Consider the following 16,370-nt stretch of genomic DNA (forward strand, 5'->3'; position numbering starts at 1 on the left):
ACATGGAGCAGAGCTACTATTACTTAGATTTCGTGACAGCAAGAACATGCAGCAGTGCAACTGTGACTGGAATGTGGTAACATCAGCAAGACAGAACAGAGCAACTGTGACTGGGATTTGGTGACAGCAGGAACATGAAGCAGAGCTACTATTACTTAGATTTGGTGACAGCAAGAACATGAAACAGAGCTACTGTGACTGGAATGTGATAACAACAGCAAGATGGAACATAGCAACTGTGAGTGAGATTTGATGACAGCAAGATCATAGAGCAGAGCTACTATTACTTAGATTTGGTGACAGCAGAAACATGAAGCAGAGCAACTGTGAGTGGGATTTGATGACAGCAAGGTCATAGAGCAGAGCTACTATACTTAGATTTGGTGACATCGGGAACATGAAGCAGAGAAACTGACTAGAATGTGGTAACAGCAAGATTGAACAGAGCAACTGTGATTGGGATTTGGTGACAGCGGGAACATGAAGCAGAGTAACTGCGACTGGTATTTGATGATAGCAAGAACATGGAGCAGCGCAACTGTGACTGGAATGTGGTAACAACAGCAAGACGGAACAAAGCAACTGTGACTGGGATTTGATGATAGCAAGAACATGGAGCAGAGCTACTATTACTTAGATTTGATGACAGCAAGAACATGAAGCAGAGCAACTGTGACTAGGATTTGATAACAGACATATGGAGCAGAACAAGTATGACTGCGATTTGATGACAGCAGCAACATGGAGCACAGAAACTGTAACCAGAATGTGGTGACATCTACAAGTTCTAGCAGAGCAACTTTCTGGGTTTTGATGACAAGAAGCTGGTGACAACATCAAGGTGGAGCAGAGCAACTATGGCTTAGGTGGCAATAGGTGTGTGAAGTAGAGCAACTGCAGCCAGAATTTTGTGATGACAGCAACTGTGACTGGGATTTGGTGACAGCGGGAACATGAAGCAGAGCAACTGTTACTGGGATTTGATGGCAGCAAGAACATGAAGCAGAGCTACTATTACTTAGATTTCGTGACAGCAAGAACATGCAGCAGTGCAACTGTGACTGGATTGTGGAGCAGAGCAACTATGGCTTTGGTGGCAATAGGTGTGTGAAGTAGAGCAACTGCAGCCAGAATTTCGTGATGACAGCAAGTTGGAGCAGAGCAAAGCAACTGTGACTGGGGTTTGGTGACAGCAGGAACATGGAGCAGAGCAACTGCGACCAGAATGTGATGTCAACAAAGTAGAACAGGAACATGGAGCAGAACAATTATGACTGGAATCTGTAAACTACGGAGCATGGAGCAGAACAATTATGACTGGAATCTGTAAACTACGGAGCATGGAGCAGAACTGCTGTGAAGTCAGTTTGGTGACAAGAAGAGTGATTGTGACTGATGCAGAAAAGGGGCGGCTATGATATAGAGGTGTTGACAGTAGGAACAAAAGTAAGAGCAAGTGTAACAGAATGTGGTGGCAACAGCAAGATAGAGCAGAGCAACTGTCTGTGATTTGGAGGTGGTTACAGCAGAAACATGGAGCAAAGCAACTGTGGCTTAGACTTAGTGGCAACAAGACCATGAAGCAGAGCAACAGTGACTGGAATGTGGTAACAACAGCAAGGTGGAACAGGGCAACTGTGACTGGGATTTGGTGGCAGCAGAAACATGGAACAGAGAAACTATGACTTGAACATGAAGCAGAGCAGCTGCAAGCAGCATGTGGTAACAACTACAAGTTCTAGCTGAGCAACTGTGTGTGGGTTTTGATGACAAGAAGCTGGTGACATCAAAGTGGAGCAGAGAAACTTTGGCTTAGATTTGGTGACAGCAAGAACATGCAGCAGTGCAACTGTGACTGGAATGTGGTAACATCAGCAAGACAGAACAGAGCAACTGTAACTGGGATTTGGTGACAGCAGGAACATGAATCAGAGCAAGTGTGAGTTGGGTTTGATGACAGCAAGATCATAGAGCAGAGCTACTATTACTTAGATTTGATGACAGCAAAAACATGGAGCAGAGCTACTATTACTTAGATTTCGTGACAGCAAGAACATGCAGCAGTGCAACTGTGACTGGAATGTGGTAACATCAGCAAGACAGAACAGAGCAACTGTGACTGGGATTTGGTGACAGCAGGAACATGAAGCAGAGCTACTATTACTTAGATTTGGTGACAGCAAGAACATGAAACAGAGCTACTGTGACTGGAATGTGATAACAACAGCAAGATGGAACATAGCAACTGTGAGTGAGATTTGATGACAGCAAGATCATAGAGCAGAGCTACTATTACTTAGATTTGGTGACAGCAGAAACATGAAGCAGAGAAACTGACTAGAATGTGGTAACAGCAAGATTGAACAGAGCAACTGTGATTGGGATTTGGTGACAGCGGGAACATGAAGCAGAGTAACTGCGACTGGTATTTGATGATAGCAAGAACATGGAGCAGCGCAACTGTGACTGGAATGTGGTAACAACAGCAAGACGGAACAAAGCAACTGTGACTGGGATTTGATGATAGCAAGAACATGGAGCAGAGCTACTATTACTTAGATTTGATGACAGCAAGAACATGAAGCAGAGCAACTGTGACTAGGATTTGATAACAGACATATGGAGCAGAACAAGTATGACTGCGATTTGATGACAGCAGCAACATGGAGCACAGAAACTGTAACCAGAATGTGGTGACATCTACAAGTTCTAGCAGAGCAACTTTCTGGGTTTTGATGACAAGAAGCTGGTGACAACATCAAGGTGGAGCAGAGCAACTATGGCTTAGGTGGCAATAGGTGTGTGAAGTAGAGCAACTGCAGCCAGAATTTTGTGATGACAGCAACTGTGACTGGGATTTGGTGACAGCGGGAACATGAAGCAGAGCAACTGTTACTGGGATTTGATGGCAGCAAGAACATGAAGCAGAGCTACTATTACTTAGATTTCGTGACAGCAAGAACATGCAGCAGTGCAACTGTGACTGGATTGTGGAGCAGAGCAACTATGGCTTTGGTGGCAATAGGTGTGTGAAGTAGAGCAACTGCAGCCAGAATTTCGTGATGACAGCAAGTTGGAGCAGAGCAAAGCAACTGTGACTGGGGTTTGGTGACAGCAGGAACATGGAGCAGAGCAACTGCGACCAGAATGTGATGTCAACAAAGTAGAACAGGAACATGGAGCAGAACAATTATGACTGGAATCTGTAAACTACGGAGCATGGAGCAGAACTGCTGTGAAGTCAGTTTGGTGACAAGAAGAGTGATTGTGACTGATGCAGAAAAGGGGCGGCTATGATATAGAGGTGTTGACAGTAGGAACAAAAGTAAGAGCAAGTGTAACAGAATGTGGTGGCAACAGCAAGATAGAGCAGAGCAACTGTCTGTGATTTGGAGGTGGTTACAGCAGAAACATGGAGCAAAGCAACTGTGGCTTAGACTTAGTGGCAACAAGACCATGAAGCAGAGCAACAGTGACTGGAATGTGGTAACAACAGCAAGGTGGAACAGGGCAACTGTGACTGGGATTTGGTGGCAGCAGAAACATGGAACAGAGAAACTATGACTTGAACATGAAGCAGAGCAGCTGCAAGCAGCATGTGGTAACAACTACAAGTTCTAGCTGAGCAACTGTGTGTGGGTTTTGATGACAAGAAGCTGGTGACATCAAAGTGGAGCAGAGAAACTTTGGCTTAGATTTGGTGACAGCAAGAACATGCAGCAGTGCAACTGTGACTGGAATGTGGTAACATCAGCAAGACAGAACAGAGCAACTGTAACTGGGATTTGGTGACAGCAGGAACATGAATCAGAGCAAGTGTGAGTTGGGTTTGATGACAGCAAGATCATAGAGCAGAGCTACTATTACTTAGATTTGATGACAGCAAGAACATGCAGCAGTGCAACTGTGACTGGAATGTGGTAACATCAGCAAGACAGAACAGAGCAACTGTGACTGGGATTTGGTGACAGCAGGAACATGAAGCAGAGCTACTATTACTTAGATTTTGTGACAGCAAGAACATGAACCAGAGCTACTGTGACTGGAATGTGATAACAACAGCAAGATGGAACATAGCAACTGTGAGTGAGATTTGATGACAGCAAGATCATAGAGCAGAGCTACTATTACTTAGATTTGGTGACAGCAGAAACATGAAGCAGAGCAACTGTGAGTGGGATTTGATGACAGCAAGGTCATAGAGCAGAGCTACTATACTTAGATTTGGTGACATCGGGAACATGAAGCAGAGAAACTGACTAGAATGTGGTAACAGCAAGATTGAACAGAGCAACTGTGATTGGGATTTGGTGACAGCGGGAACATGAAGCAGAGTAACTGCGACTGGTATTTGATGATAGCAAGAACATGGAGCAGCGCAACTGTGACTGGAATGTGGTAACAACAGCAAGACGGAACAAAGCAACTGTGACTGGGATTTTGATGATAGCAAGAACATGGAGCAGAGCTACTATTACTTAGATTTGATGACAGCAAGAACATGAAGCAGAGCAACTGTGACTAGGATTTGATAACAGACATATGGAGCAGAACAAGTATGACTGCGATTTGATGACAGCAGCAACATGGAGCACAGAAACTGTAACCAGAATGTGGTGACATCTACAAGTTCTAGCAGAGCAACTTTCTGGGTTTTGATGACAAGAAGCTGGTGACAACATCAAGGTGGAGCAGAGCAACTATGGCTTAGGTGGCAATAGGTGTGTGAAGTAGAGCAACTGCAGCCAGAATTTTGTGATGACAGCAACTGTGACTGGGATTTGGTGACAGCGGGAACATGAAGCAGAGCAACTGTTACTGGGATTTGATGGCAGCAAGAACATGAAGCAGAGCTACTATTACTTAGATTTCGTGACAGCAAGAACATGCAGCAGTGCAACTGTGACTGGATTGTGGAGCAGAGCAACTATGGCTTTGGTGGCAATAGGTGTGTGAAGTAGAGCAACTGCAGCCAGAATTTCGTGATGACAGCAAGTTGGAGCAGAGCAAAGCAACTGTGACTGGGGTTTGGTGACAGCAGGAACATGGAGCAGAGCAACTGCGACCAGAATGTGATGTCAACAAAGTAGAACAGGAACATGGAGCAGAACAATTATGACTGGAATCTGTAAACTACGGAGCATGGAGCAGAACTGCTGTGAAGTCAGTTTGGTGACAAGAAGAGTGATTGTGACTGATGCAGAAAAGGGGCGGCTATGATATAGAGGTGTTGACAGTAGGAACAAAAGTAAGAGCAAGTGTAACAGAATGTGGTGGCAACAGCAAGATAGAGCAGAGCAACTGTCTGTGATTTGGAGGTGGTTACAGCAGAAACATGGAGCAAAGCAACTGTGGCTTAGACTTAGTGGCAACAAGACCATGAAGCAGAGCAACAGTGACTGGAATGTGGTAACAACAGCAAGGTGGAACAGGGCAACTGTGACTGGGATTTGGTGGCAGCAGAAACATGGAACAGAGAAACTATGACTTGAACATGAAGCAGAGCAGCTGCAAGCAGCATGTGGTAACAACTACAAGTTCTAGCTGAGCAACTGTGTGTGGGTTTTGATGACAAGAAGCTGGTGACATCAAAGTGGAGCAGAGAAACTTTGGCTTAGATTTGGTGACAGCAAGAACATGCAGCAGTGCAACTGTGACTGGAATGTGGTAACATCAGCAAGACAGAACAGAGCAACTGTAACTGGGATTTGGTGACAGCAGGAACATGAATCAGAGCAAGTGTGAGTTGGGTTTGATGACAGCAAGATCATAGAGCAGAGCTACTATTACTTAGATTTGATGACAGCAAAAACATGGAGCAGAGCTACTATTACTTAGATTTCGTGACAGCAAGAACATGCAGCAGTGCAACTGTGACTGGAATGTGGTAACATCAGCAAGACAGAACAGAGCAACTGTGACTGGGATTTGGTGACAGCAGGAACATGAAGCAGAGCTACTATTACTTAGATTTGGTGACAGCAAGAACATGAACCAGAGCTACTGTGACTGGAATGTGATAACAACAGCAAGATGGAACATAGCAACTGTGAGTGAGATTTGATGACAGCAAGATCATAGAGCAGAGCTACTATTACTTAGATTTGGTGACAGCAGAAACATGAAGCAGAGCTACTATACTTAGATTTGGTGACATCGGGAACATGAAGCAGAGAAACTGACTAGAATGTGGTAACAGCAAGATTGAACAGAGCAACTGTGATTGGGATTTGGTGACAGCGGGAACATGAAGCAGAGTAACTGCGACTGGTATTTGATGATAGCAAGAACATGGAGCAGCGCAACTGTGACTGGAATGTGGTAACAACAGCAAGACGGAACAAAGCAACTGTGACTGGGATTTGATGATAGCAAGAACATGGAGCAGAGCTACTATTACTTAGATTTGATGACAGCAAGAACATGAAGCAGAGCAACTGTGACTAGGATTTGATAACAGACATATGGAGCAGAACAAGTATGACTGCGATTTGATGACAGCAGCAACATGGAGCACAGAAACTGTAACCAGAATGTGGTGACATCTACAAGTTCTAGCAGAGCAACTTTCTGGGTTTTGATGACAAGAAGCTGGTGACAACATCAAGGTGGAGCAGAGCAACTATGGCTTAGGTGGCAATAGGTGTGTGAAGTAGAGCAACTGCAGCCAGAATTTTGTGATGACAGCAACTGTGACTGGGATTTGGTGACAGCGGGAACATGAAGCAGAGCAACTGTTACTGGGATTTGATGGCAGCAAGAACATGAAGCAGAGCTACTATTACTTAGATTTCGTGACAGCAAGAACATGCAGCAGTGCAACTGTGACTGGATTGTGGAGCAGAGCAACTATGGCTTTGGTGGCAATAGGTGTGTGAAGTAGAGCAACTGCAGCCAGAATTTCGTGATGACAGCAAGTTGGAGCAGAGCAAAGCAACTGTGACTGGGGTTTGGTGACAGCAGGAACATGGAGCAGAGCAACTGCGACCAGAATGTGATGTCAACAAAGTAGAACAGGAACATGGAGCAGAACAATTATGACTGGAATCTGTAAACTACGGAGCATGGAGCAGAACAATTATGACTGGAATCTGTAAACTACGGAGCATGGAGCAGAACTGCTGTGAAGTCAGTTTGGTGACAAGAAGAGTGATTGTGACTGATGCAGAAAAGGGGCGGCTATGATATAGAGGTGTTGACAGTAGGAACAAAAGTAAGAGCAAGTGTAACAGAATGTGGTGGCAACAGCAAGATAGAGCAGAGCAACTGTCTGTGATTTGGAGGTGGTTACAGCAGAAACATGGAGCAAAGCAACTGTGGCTTAGACTTAGTGGCAACAAGACCATGAAGCAGAGCAACAGTGACTGGAATGTGGTAACAACAGCAAGGTGGAACAGGGCAACTGTGACTGGGATTTGGTGGCAGCAGAAACATGGAACAGAGAAACTATGACTTGAACATGAAGCAGAGCAGCTGCAAGCAGCATGTGGTAACAACTACAAGTTCTAGCTGAGCAACTGTGTGTGGGTTTTGATGACAAGAAGCTGGTGACATCAAAGTGGAGCAGAGAAACTTTGGCTTAGATTTGGTGACAGCAAGAACATGCAGCAGTGCAACTGTGACTGGAATGTGGTAACATCAGCAAGACAGAACAGAGCAACTGTAACTGGGATTTGGTGACAGCAGGAACATGAATCAGAGCAAGTGTGAGTTGGGTTTGATGACAGCAAGATCATAGAGCAGAGCTACTATTACTTAGATTTGATGACAGCAAAAACATGGAGCAGAGCTACTATTACTTAGATTTCGTGACAGCAAGAACATGCAGCAGTGCAACTGTGACTGGAATGTGGTAACATCAGCAAGACAGAACAGAGCAACTGTGACTGGGATTTGGTGACAGCAGGAACATGAAGCAGAGCTACTATTACTTAGATTTGGTGACAGCAAGAACATGAAACAGAGCTACTGTGACTGGAATGTGATAACAACAGCAAGATGGAACATAGCAACTGTGAGTGAGATTTGATGACAGCAAGATCATAGAGCAGAGCTACTATTACTTAGATTTGGTGACAGCAGAAACATGAAGCAGAGAAACTGACTAGAATGTGGTAACAGCAAGATTGAACAGAGCAACTGTGATTGGGATTTGGTGACAGCGGGAACATGAAGCAGAGTAACTGCGACTGGTATTTGATGATAGCAAGAACATGGAGCAGCGCAACTGTGACTGGAATGTGGTAACAACAGCAAGACGGAACAAAGCAACTGTGACTGGGATTTGATGATAGCAAGAACATGGAGCAGAGCTACTATTACTTAGATTTGATGACAGCAAGAACATGAAGCAGAGCAACTGTGACTAGGATTTGATAACAGACATATGGAGCAGAACAAGTATGACTGCGATTTGATGACAGCAGCAACATGGAGCACAGAAACTGTAACCAGAATGTGGTGACATCTACAAGTTCTAGCAGAGCAACTTTCTGGGTTTTGATGACAAGAAGCTGGTGACAACATCAAGGTGGAGCAGAGCAACTATGGCTTAGGTGGCAATAGGTGTGTGAAGTAGAGCAACTGCAGCCAGAATTTTGTGATGACAGCAACTGTGACTGGGATTTGGTGACAGCGGGAACATGAAGCAGAGCAACTGTTACTGGGATTTGATGGCAGCAAGAACATGAAGCAGAGCTACTATTACTTAGATTTCGTGACAGCAAGAACATGCAGCAGTGCAACTGTGACTGGATTGTGGAGCAGAGCAACTATGGCTTTGGTGGCAATAGGTGTGTGAAGTAGAGCAACTGCAGCCAGAATTTCGTGATGACAGCAAGTTGGAGCAGAGCAAAGCAACTGTGACTGGGGTTTGGTGACAGCAGGAACATGGAGCAGAGCAACTGCGACCAGAATGTGATGTCAACAAAGTAGAACAGGAACATGGAGCAGAACAATTATGACTGGAATCTGTAAACTACGGAGCATGGAGCAGAACTGCTGTGAAGTCAGTTTGGTGACAAGAAGAGTGATTGTGACTGATGCAGAAAAGGGGCGGCTATGATATAGAGGTGTTGACAGTAGGAACAAAAGTAAGAGCAAGTGTAACAGAATGTGGTGGCAACAGCAAGATAGAGCAGAGCAACTGTCTGTGATTTGGAGGTGGTTACAGCAGAAACATGGAGCAAAGCAACTGTGGCTTAGACTTAGTGGCAACAAGACCATGAAGCAGAGCAACAGTGACTGGAATGTGGTAACAACAGCAAGGTGGAACAGGGCAACTGTGACTGGGATTTGGTGGCAGCAGAAACATGGAACAGAGAAACTATGACTTGAACATGAAGCAGAGCAGCTGCAAGCAGCATGTGGTAACAACTACAAGTTCTAGCTGAGCAACTGTGTGTGGGTTTTGATGACAAGAAGCTGGTGACATCAAAGTGGAGCAGAGAAACTTTGGCTTAGATTTGGTGACAGCAAGAACATGCAGCAGTGCAACTGTGACTGGAATGTGGTAACATCAGCAAGACAGAACAGAGCAACTGTAACTGGGATTTGGTGACAGCAGGAACATGAATCAGAGCAAGTGTGAGTTGGGTTTGATGACAGCAAGATCATAGAGCAGAGCTACTATTACTTAGATTTGATGACAGCAAGAACATGCAGCAGTGCAACTGTGACTGGAATGTGGTAACATCAGCAAGACAGAACAGAGCAACTGTGACTGGGATTTGGTGACAGCAGGAACATGAAGCAGAGCTACTATTACTTAGATTTTGTGACAGCAAGAACATGAACCAGAGCTACTGTGACTGGAATGTGATAACAACAGCAAGATGGAACATAGCAACTGTGAGTGAGATTTGATGACAGCAAGATCATAGAGCAGAGCTACTATTACTTAGATTTGGTGACAGCAGAAACATGAAGCAGAGCAACTGTGAGTGGGATTTGATGACAGCAAGGTCATAGAGCAGAGCTACTATACTTAGATTTGGTGACATCGGGAACATGAAGCAGAGAAACTGACTAGAATGTGGTAACAGCAAGATTGAACAGAGCAACTGTGATTGGGATTTGGTGACAGCGGGAACATGAAGCAGAGTAACTGCGACTGGTATTTGATGATAGCAAGAACATGGAGCAGCGCAACTGTGACTGGAATGTGGTAACAACAGCAAGACGGAACAAAGCAACTGTGACTGGGATTTTGATGATAGCAAGAACATGGAGCAGAGCTACTATTACTTAGATTTGATGACAGCAAGAACATGAAGCAGAGCAACTGTGACTAGGATTTGATAACAGACATATGGAGCAGAACAAGTATGACTGCGATTTGATGACAGCAGCAACATGGAGCACAGAAACTGTAACCAGAATGTGGTGACATCTACAAGTTCTAGCAGAGCAACTTTCTGGGTTTTGATGACAAGAAGCTGGTGACAACATCAAGGTGGAGCAGAGCAACTATGGCTTAGGTGGCAATAGGTGTGTGAAGTAGAGCAACTGCAGCCAGAATTTTGTGATGACAGCAACTGTGACTGGGATTTGGTGACAGCGGGAACATGAAGCAGAGCAACTGTTACTGGGATTTGATGGCAGCAAGAACATGAAGCAGAGCTACTATTACTTAGATTTCGTGACAGCAAGAACATGCAGCAGTGCAACTGTGACTGGATTGTGGAGCAGAGCAACTATGGCTTTGGTGGCAATAGGTGTGTGAAGTAGAGCAACTGCAGCCAGAATTTCGTGATGACAGCAAGTTGGAGCAGAGCAAAGCAACTGTGACTGGGGTTTGGTGACAGCAGGAACATGGAGCAGAGCAACTGCGACCAGAATGTGATGTCAACAAAGTAGAACAGGAACATGGAGCAGAACAATTATGACTGGAATCTGTAAACTACGGAGCATGGAGCAGAACTGCTGTGAAGTCAGTTTGGTGACAAGAAGAGTGATTGTGACTGATGCAGAAAAGGGGCGGCTATGATATAGAGGTGTTGACAGTAGGAACAAAAGTAAGAGCAAGTGTAACAGAATGTGGTGGCAACAGCAAGATAGAGCAGAGCAACTGTCTGTGATTTGGAGGTGGTTACAGCAGAAACATGGAGCAAAGCAACTGTGGCTTAGACTTAGTGGCAACAAGACCATGAAGCAGAGCAACAGTGACTGGAATGTGGTAACAACAGCAAGGTGGAACAGGGCAACTGTGACTGGGATTTGGTGGCAGCAGAAACATGGAACAGAGAAACTATGACTTGAACATGAAGCAGAGCAGCTGCAAGCAGCATGTGGTAACAACTACAAGTTCTAGCTGAGCAACTGTGTGTGGGTTTTGATGACAAGAAGCTGGTGACATCAAAGTGGAGCAGAGAAACTTTGGCTTAGATTTGGTGACAGCAAGAACATGCAGCAGTGCAACTGTGACTGGAATGTGGTAACATCAGCAAGACAGAACAGAGCAACTGTAACTGGGATTTGGTGACAGCAGGAACATGAATCAGAGCAAGTGTGAGTTGGGTTTGATGACAGCAAGATCATAGAGCAGAGCTACTATTACTTAGATTTGATGACAGCAAAAACATGGAGCAGAGCTACTATTACTTAGATTTCGTGACAGCAAGAACATGCAGCAGTGCAACTGTGACTGGAATGTGGTAACATCAGCAAGACAGAACAGAGCAACTGTGACTGGGATTTGGTGACAGCAGGAACATGAAGCAGAGCTACTATTACTTAGATTTGGTGACAGCAAGAACATGAAACAGAGCTACTGTGACTGGAATGTGATAACAACAGCAAGATGGAACATAGCAACTGTGAGTGAGATTTGATGACAGCAAGATCATAGAGCAGAGCTACTATTACTTAGATTTGGTGACAGCAGAAACATGAAGCAGAGCAACTGTGAGTGGGATTTGATGACAGCAAGGTCATAGAGCAGAGCTACTATACTTAGATTTGGTGACATCGGGAACATGAAGCAGAGAAACTGACTAGAATGTGGTAACAGCAAGATTGAACAGAGCAACTGTGATTGGGATTTGGTGACAGCGGGAACATGAAGCAGAGTAACTGCGACTGGTATTTGATGATAGCAAGAACATGGAGCAGCGCAACTGTGACTGGAATGTGGTAACAACAGCAAGACGGAACAAAGCAACTGTGACTGGGATTTGATGATAGCAAGAACATGGAGCAGAGCTACTATTACTTAGATTTGATGACAGCAAGAACATGAAGCAGAGCAACTGTGACTAGGATTTGATAACAGACATATGGAGCAGAACAAGTATGACTGCGATTTGATGACAGCAGCAACATGGAGCACAGAAACTGTAACCAGAATGTGGTGACATCTACAAGTTCTAGCAGAGCAACTTTCTGGGTTTTGATGACAAGAAGCTGGTGACAACATCAAGGTGGAGCAGAGCAACTATGGCTTAGGTGGCAATAGGTGTGTGAAGTAGAGCAACTGCAGCCAGAATTTTGTGATGACAGCAACTGTGACTGGGATTTGGTGACAGCGGGAACATGAAGCAGAGCAACTGTTACTGGGATTTGATGGCAGCAAGAACATGAAGCAGAGCTACTATTACTTAGATTTCGTGACAGCAAGAACATGCAGCAGTGCAACTGTGACTGGATTGTGGAGCAGAGCAACTATGGCTTTGGTGGCAATAGGTGTGTGAAGTAGAGCAACTGCAGCCAGAATTTCGTGATGACAGCAAGTTGGAGCAGAGCAAAGCAACTGTGACTGGGGTTTGGTGACAGCAGGAACATGGAGCAGAGCAACTGCGACCAGAATGTGATGTCAACAAAGTAGAACAGGAACATGGAGCAGAACAATTATGACTGGAATCTGTAAACTACGGAGCATGGAGCAGAACAATTATGACTGGAATCTGTAAACTACGGAGCATGGAGCAGAACTGCTGTGAAGTCAGTTTGGTGACAAGAAGAGTGATTGTGACTGATGCAGAAAAGGGGCGGCTATGATATAGAGGTGTTGACAGTAGGAACAAAAGTAAGAGCAAGTGTAACAGAATGTGGTGGCAACAGCAAGATAGAGCAGAGCAACTGTCTGTGATTTGGAGGTGGTTACAGCAGAAACATGGAGCAAAGCAACTGTGGCTTAGACTTAGTGGCAACAAGACCATGAAGCAGAGCAACAGTGACTGGAATGTGGTAACAACAGCAAGGTGGAACAGGGCAACTGTGACTGGGATTTGGTGGCAGCAGAAACATGGAACAGAGAAACTATGACTTGAACATGAAGCAGAGCAGCTGCAAGCAGCATGTGGTAACAACTACAAGTTCTAGCTGAGCAACTGTGTGTGGGTTTTGATGACAAGAAGCTGGTGACATCAAAGTGGAGCAGAGAAACTTTGGCTTAGATTTGGTGACAGCAAGAACATGCAGCAGTGCAACTGTGACTGGAATGTGGTAACATCAGCAAGACAGAACAGAGCAACTGTAACTGGGATTTGGTGACAGCAGGAACATGAATCAGAGCAAGTGTGAGTTGGGTTTGATGACAGCAAGATCATAGAGCAGAGCTACTATTACTTAGATTTGATGACAGCAAAAACATGGAGCAGAGCTACTATTACTTAGATTTCGTGACAGCAAGAACATGCAGCAGTGCAACTGTGACTGGAATGTGGTAACATCAGCAAGACAGAACAGAGCAACTGTGACTGGGATTTGGTGACAGCAGGAACATGAAGCAGAGCTACTATTACTTAGATTTGGTGACAGCAAGAACATGAAACAGAGCTACTGTGACTGGAATGTGATAACAACAGCAAGATGGAACATAGCAACTGTGAGTGAGATTTGATGACAGCAAGATCATAGAGCAGAGCTACTATTACTTAGATTTGGTGACAGCAGAAACATGAAGCAGAGAAACTGACTAGAATGTGGTAACAGCAAGATTGAACAGAGCAACTGTGATTGGGATTTGGTGACAGCGGGAACATGAAGCAGAGTAACTGCGACTGGTATTTGATGATAGCAAGAACATGGAGCAGCGCAACTGTGACTGGAATGTGGTAACAACAGCAAGACGGAACAAAGCAACTGTGACTGGGATTTGATGATAGCAAGAACATGGAGCAGAGCTACTATTACTTAGATTTGATGACAGCAAGAACATGAAGCAGAGCAACTGTGACTAGGATTTGATAACAGACATATGGAGCAGAACAAGTATGACTGCGATTTGATGACAGCAGCAACATGGAGCACAGAAACTGTAACCAGAATGTGGTGACATCTACAAGTTCTAGCAGAGCAACTTTCTGGGTTTTGATGACAAGAAGCTGGTGACAACATCAAGGTGGAGCAGAGCAACTATGGCTTAGGTGGCAATAGGTGTGTGAAGTAGAGCAACTGCAGCCAGAATTTTGTGATGACAGCAACTGTGACTGGGATTTGGTGACAGCGGGAACATGAAGCAGAGCAACTGTTACTGGGATTTGATGGCAGCAAGAACATGAAGCAGAGCTACTATTACTTAGATTTCGTGACAGCAAGAACATGCAGCAGTGCAACTGTGACTGGATTGTGGAGCAGAGCAACTATGGCTTTGGTGGCAATAGGTGTGTGAAGTAGAGCAACTGCAGCCAGAATTTCGTGATGACAGCAAGTTGGAGCAGAGCAAAGCAACTGTGACTGGGGTTTGGTGACAGCAGGAACATGGAGCAGAGCAACTGCGACCAGAATGTGATGTCAACAAAGTAGAACAGGAACATGGAGCAGAACAATTATGACTGGAATCTGTAAACTACGGAGCATGGAGCAGAACTGCTGTGAAGTCAGTTTGGTGACAAGAAGAGTGATTGTGACTGATGCAGAAAAGGGGCGGCTATGATATAGAGGTGTTGACAGTAGGAACAAAAGTAAGAGCAAGTGTAACAGAATGTGGTGGCAACAGCAAGATAGAGCAGAGCAACTGTCTGTGATTTGGAGGTGGTTACAGCAGAAACATGGAGCAAAGCAACTGTGGCTTAGACTTAGTGGCAACAAGACCATGAAGCAGAGCAACAGTGACTGGAATGTGGTAACAACAGCAAGGTGGAACAGGGCAACTGTGACTGGGATTTGGTGGCAGCAGAAACATGGAACAGAGAAACTATGACTTGAACATGAAGCAGAGCAGCTGCAAGCAGCATGTGGTAACAACTACAAGTTCTAGCTGAGCAACTGTGTGTGGGTTTTGATGACAAGAAGCTGGTGACATCAAAGTGGAGCAGAGAAACTTTGGCTTAGATTTGGTGACAGCAAGAACATGCAGCAGTGCAACTGTGACTGGAATGTGGTAACATCAGCAAGACAGAACAGAGCAACTGTAACTGGGATTTGGTGACAGCAGGAACATGAATCAGAGCAAGTGTGAGTTGGGTTTGATGACAGCAAGATCATAGAGCAGAGCTACTATTACTTAGATTTGATGACAGCAAGAACATGCAGCAGTGCAACTGTGACTGGAATGTGGTAACATCAGCAAGACAGAACAGAGCAACTGTGACTGGGATTTGGTGACAGCAGGAACATGAAGCAGAGCTACTATTACTTAGATTTTGTGACAGCAAGAACATGAACCAGAGCTACTGTGACTGGAATGTGATAACAACAGCAAGATGGAACATAGCAACTGTGAGTGAGATTTGATGACAGCAAGATCATAGAGCAGAGCTACTATTACTTAGATTTGGTGACAGCAGAAACATGAAGCAGAGCAACTGTGAGTGGGATTTGATGACAGCAAGGTCATAGAGCAGAGCTACTATACTTAGATTTGGTGACATCGGGAACATGAAGCAGAGAAACTGACTAGAATGTGGTAACAGCAAGATTGAACAGAGCAACTGTGATTGGGATTTGGTGACAGCGGGAACATGAAGCAGAGTAACTGCGACTGGTATTTGATGATAGCAAGAACATGGAGCAGCGCAACTGTGACTGGAATGTGGTAACAACAGCAAGACGGAACAAAGCAACTGTGACTGGGATTTTGATGATAGCAAGAACATGGAGCAGAGCTACTATTACTTAGATTTGATGACAGCAAGAACATGAAGCAGAGCAACTGTGACTAGGATTTGATAACAGACATATGGAGCAGAACAAGTATGACTGCGATTTGATGACAGCAGCAACATGGAGCACAGAAACTGTAACCAGAATGTGGTGACATCTACAAGTTCTAGCAGAGCAACTTTCTGGGTTTTGATGACAAGAAGCTGGTGACAACATCAAGGTGGAGCAGAGCAACTATGGCTTAGGTGGCAATAGGTGTGTGAAGTAGAGCAACTGCAGCCAGAATTTTGTGATGACAGCAACTGTGACTGGGATTTGGTGACAGC

At 44.8% G+C, this 16,370-nt stretch overlaps 1 long non-coding RNA gene across 3 annotated transcripts in view; it reads left to right on the top strand.

Annotated features, from left to right (window-relative positions):
- LOC106882367 (uncharacterized) overlaps positions 1 to 16,370 on the top strand; it is a 102,577-nt gene that overhangs the window by 64,960 nt on the left and 21,247 nt on the right. For all 3 annotated transcript variants that reach the window (XR_016237649.1, XR_016237648.1, XR_001410990.3), the window contains one exon: positions 1 to 16,370. This exon is cut by the window's left edge and continues 43,351 nt beyond it; it is cut by the window's right edge and continues 21,247 nt beyond it. This is a non-coding gene — a long non-coding RNA (uncharacterized LOC106882367).

The sequence above is a fragment of the Octopus bimaculoides genome, chromosome 20 (genome assembly GCF_046866305.1).
Source record: "Octopus bimaculoides isolate indiv1 chromosome 20, ASM4686630v1, whole genome shotgun sequence".
NCBI lineage: Eukaryota > Metazoa > Mollusca > Cephalopoda > Octopoda > Octopodidae > Octopus > Octopus bimaculoides.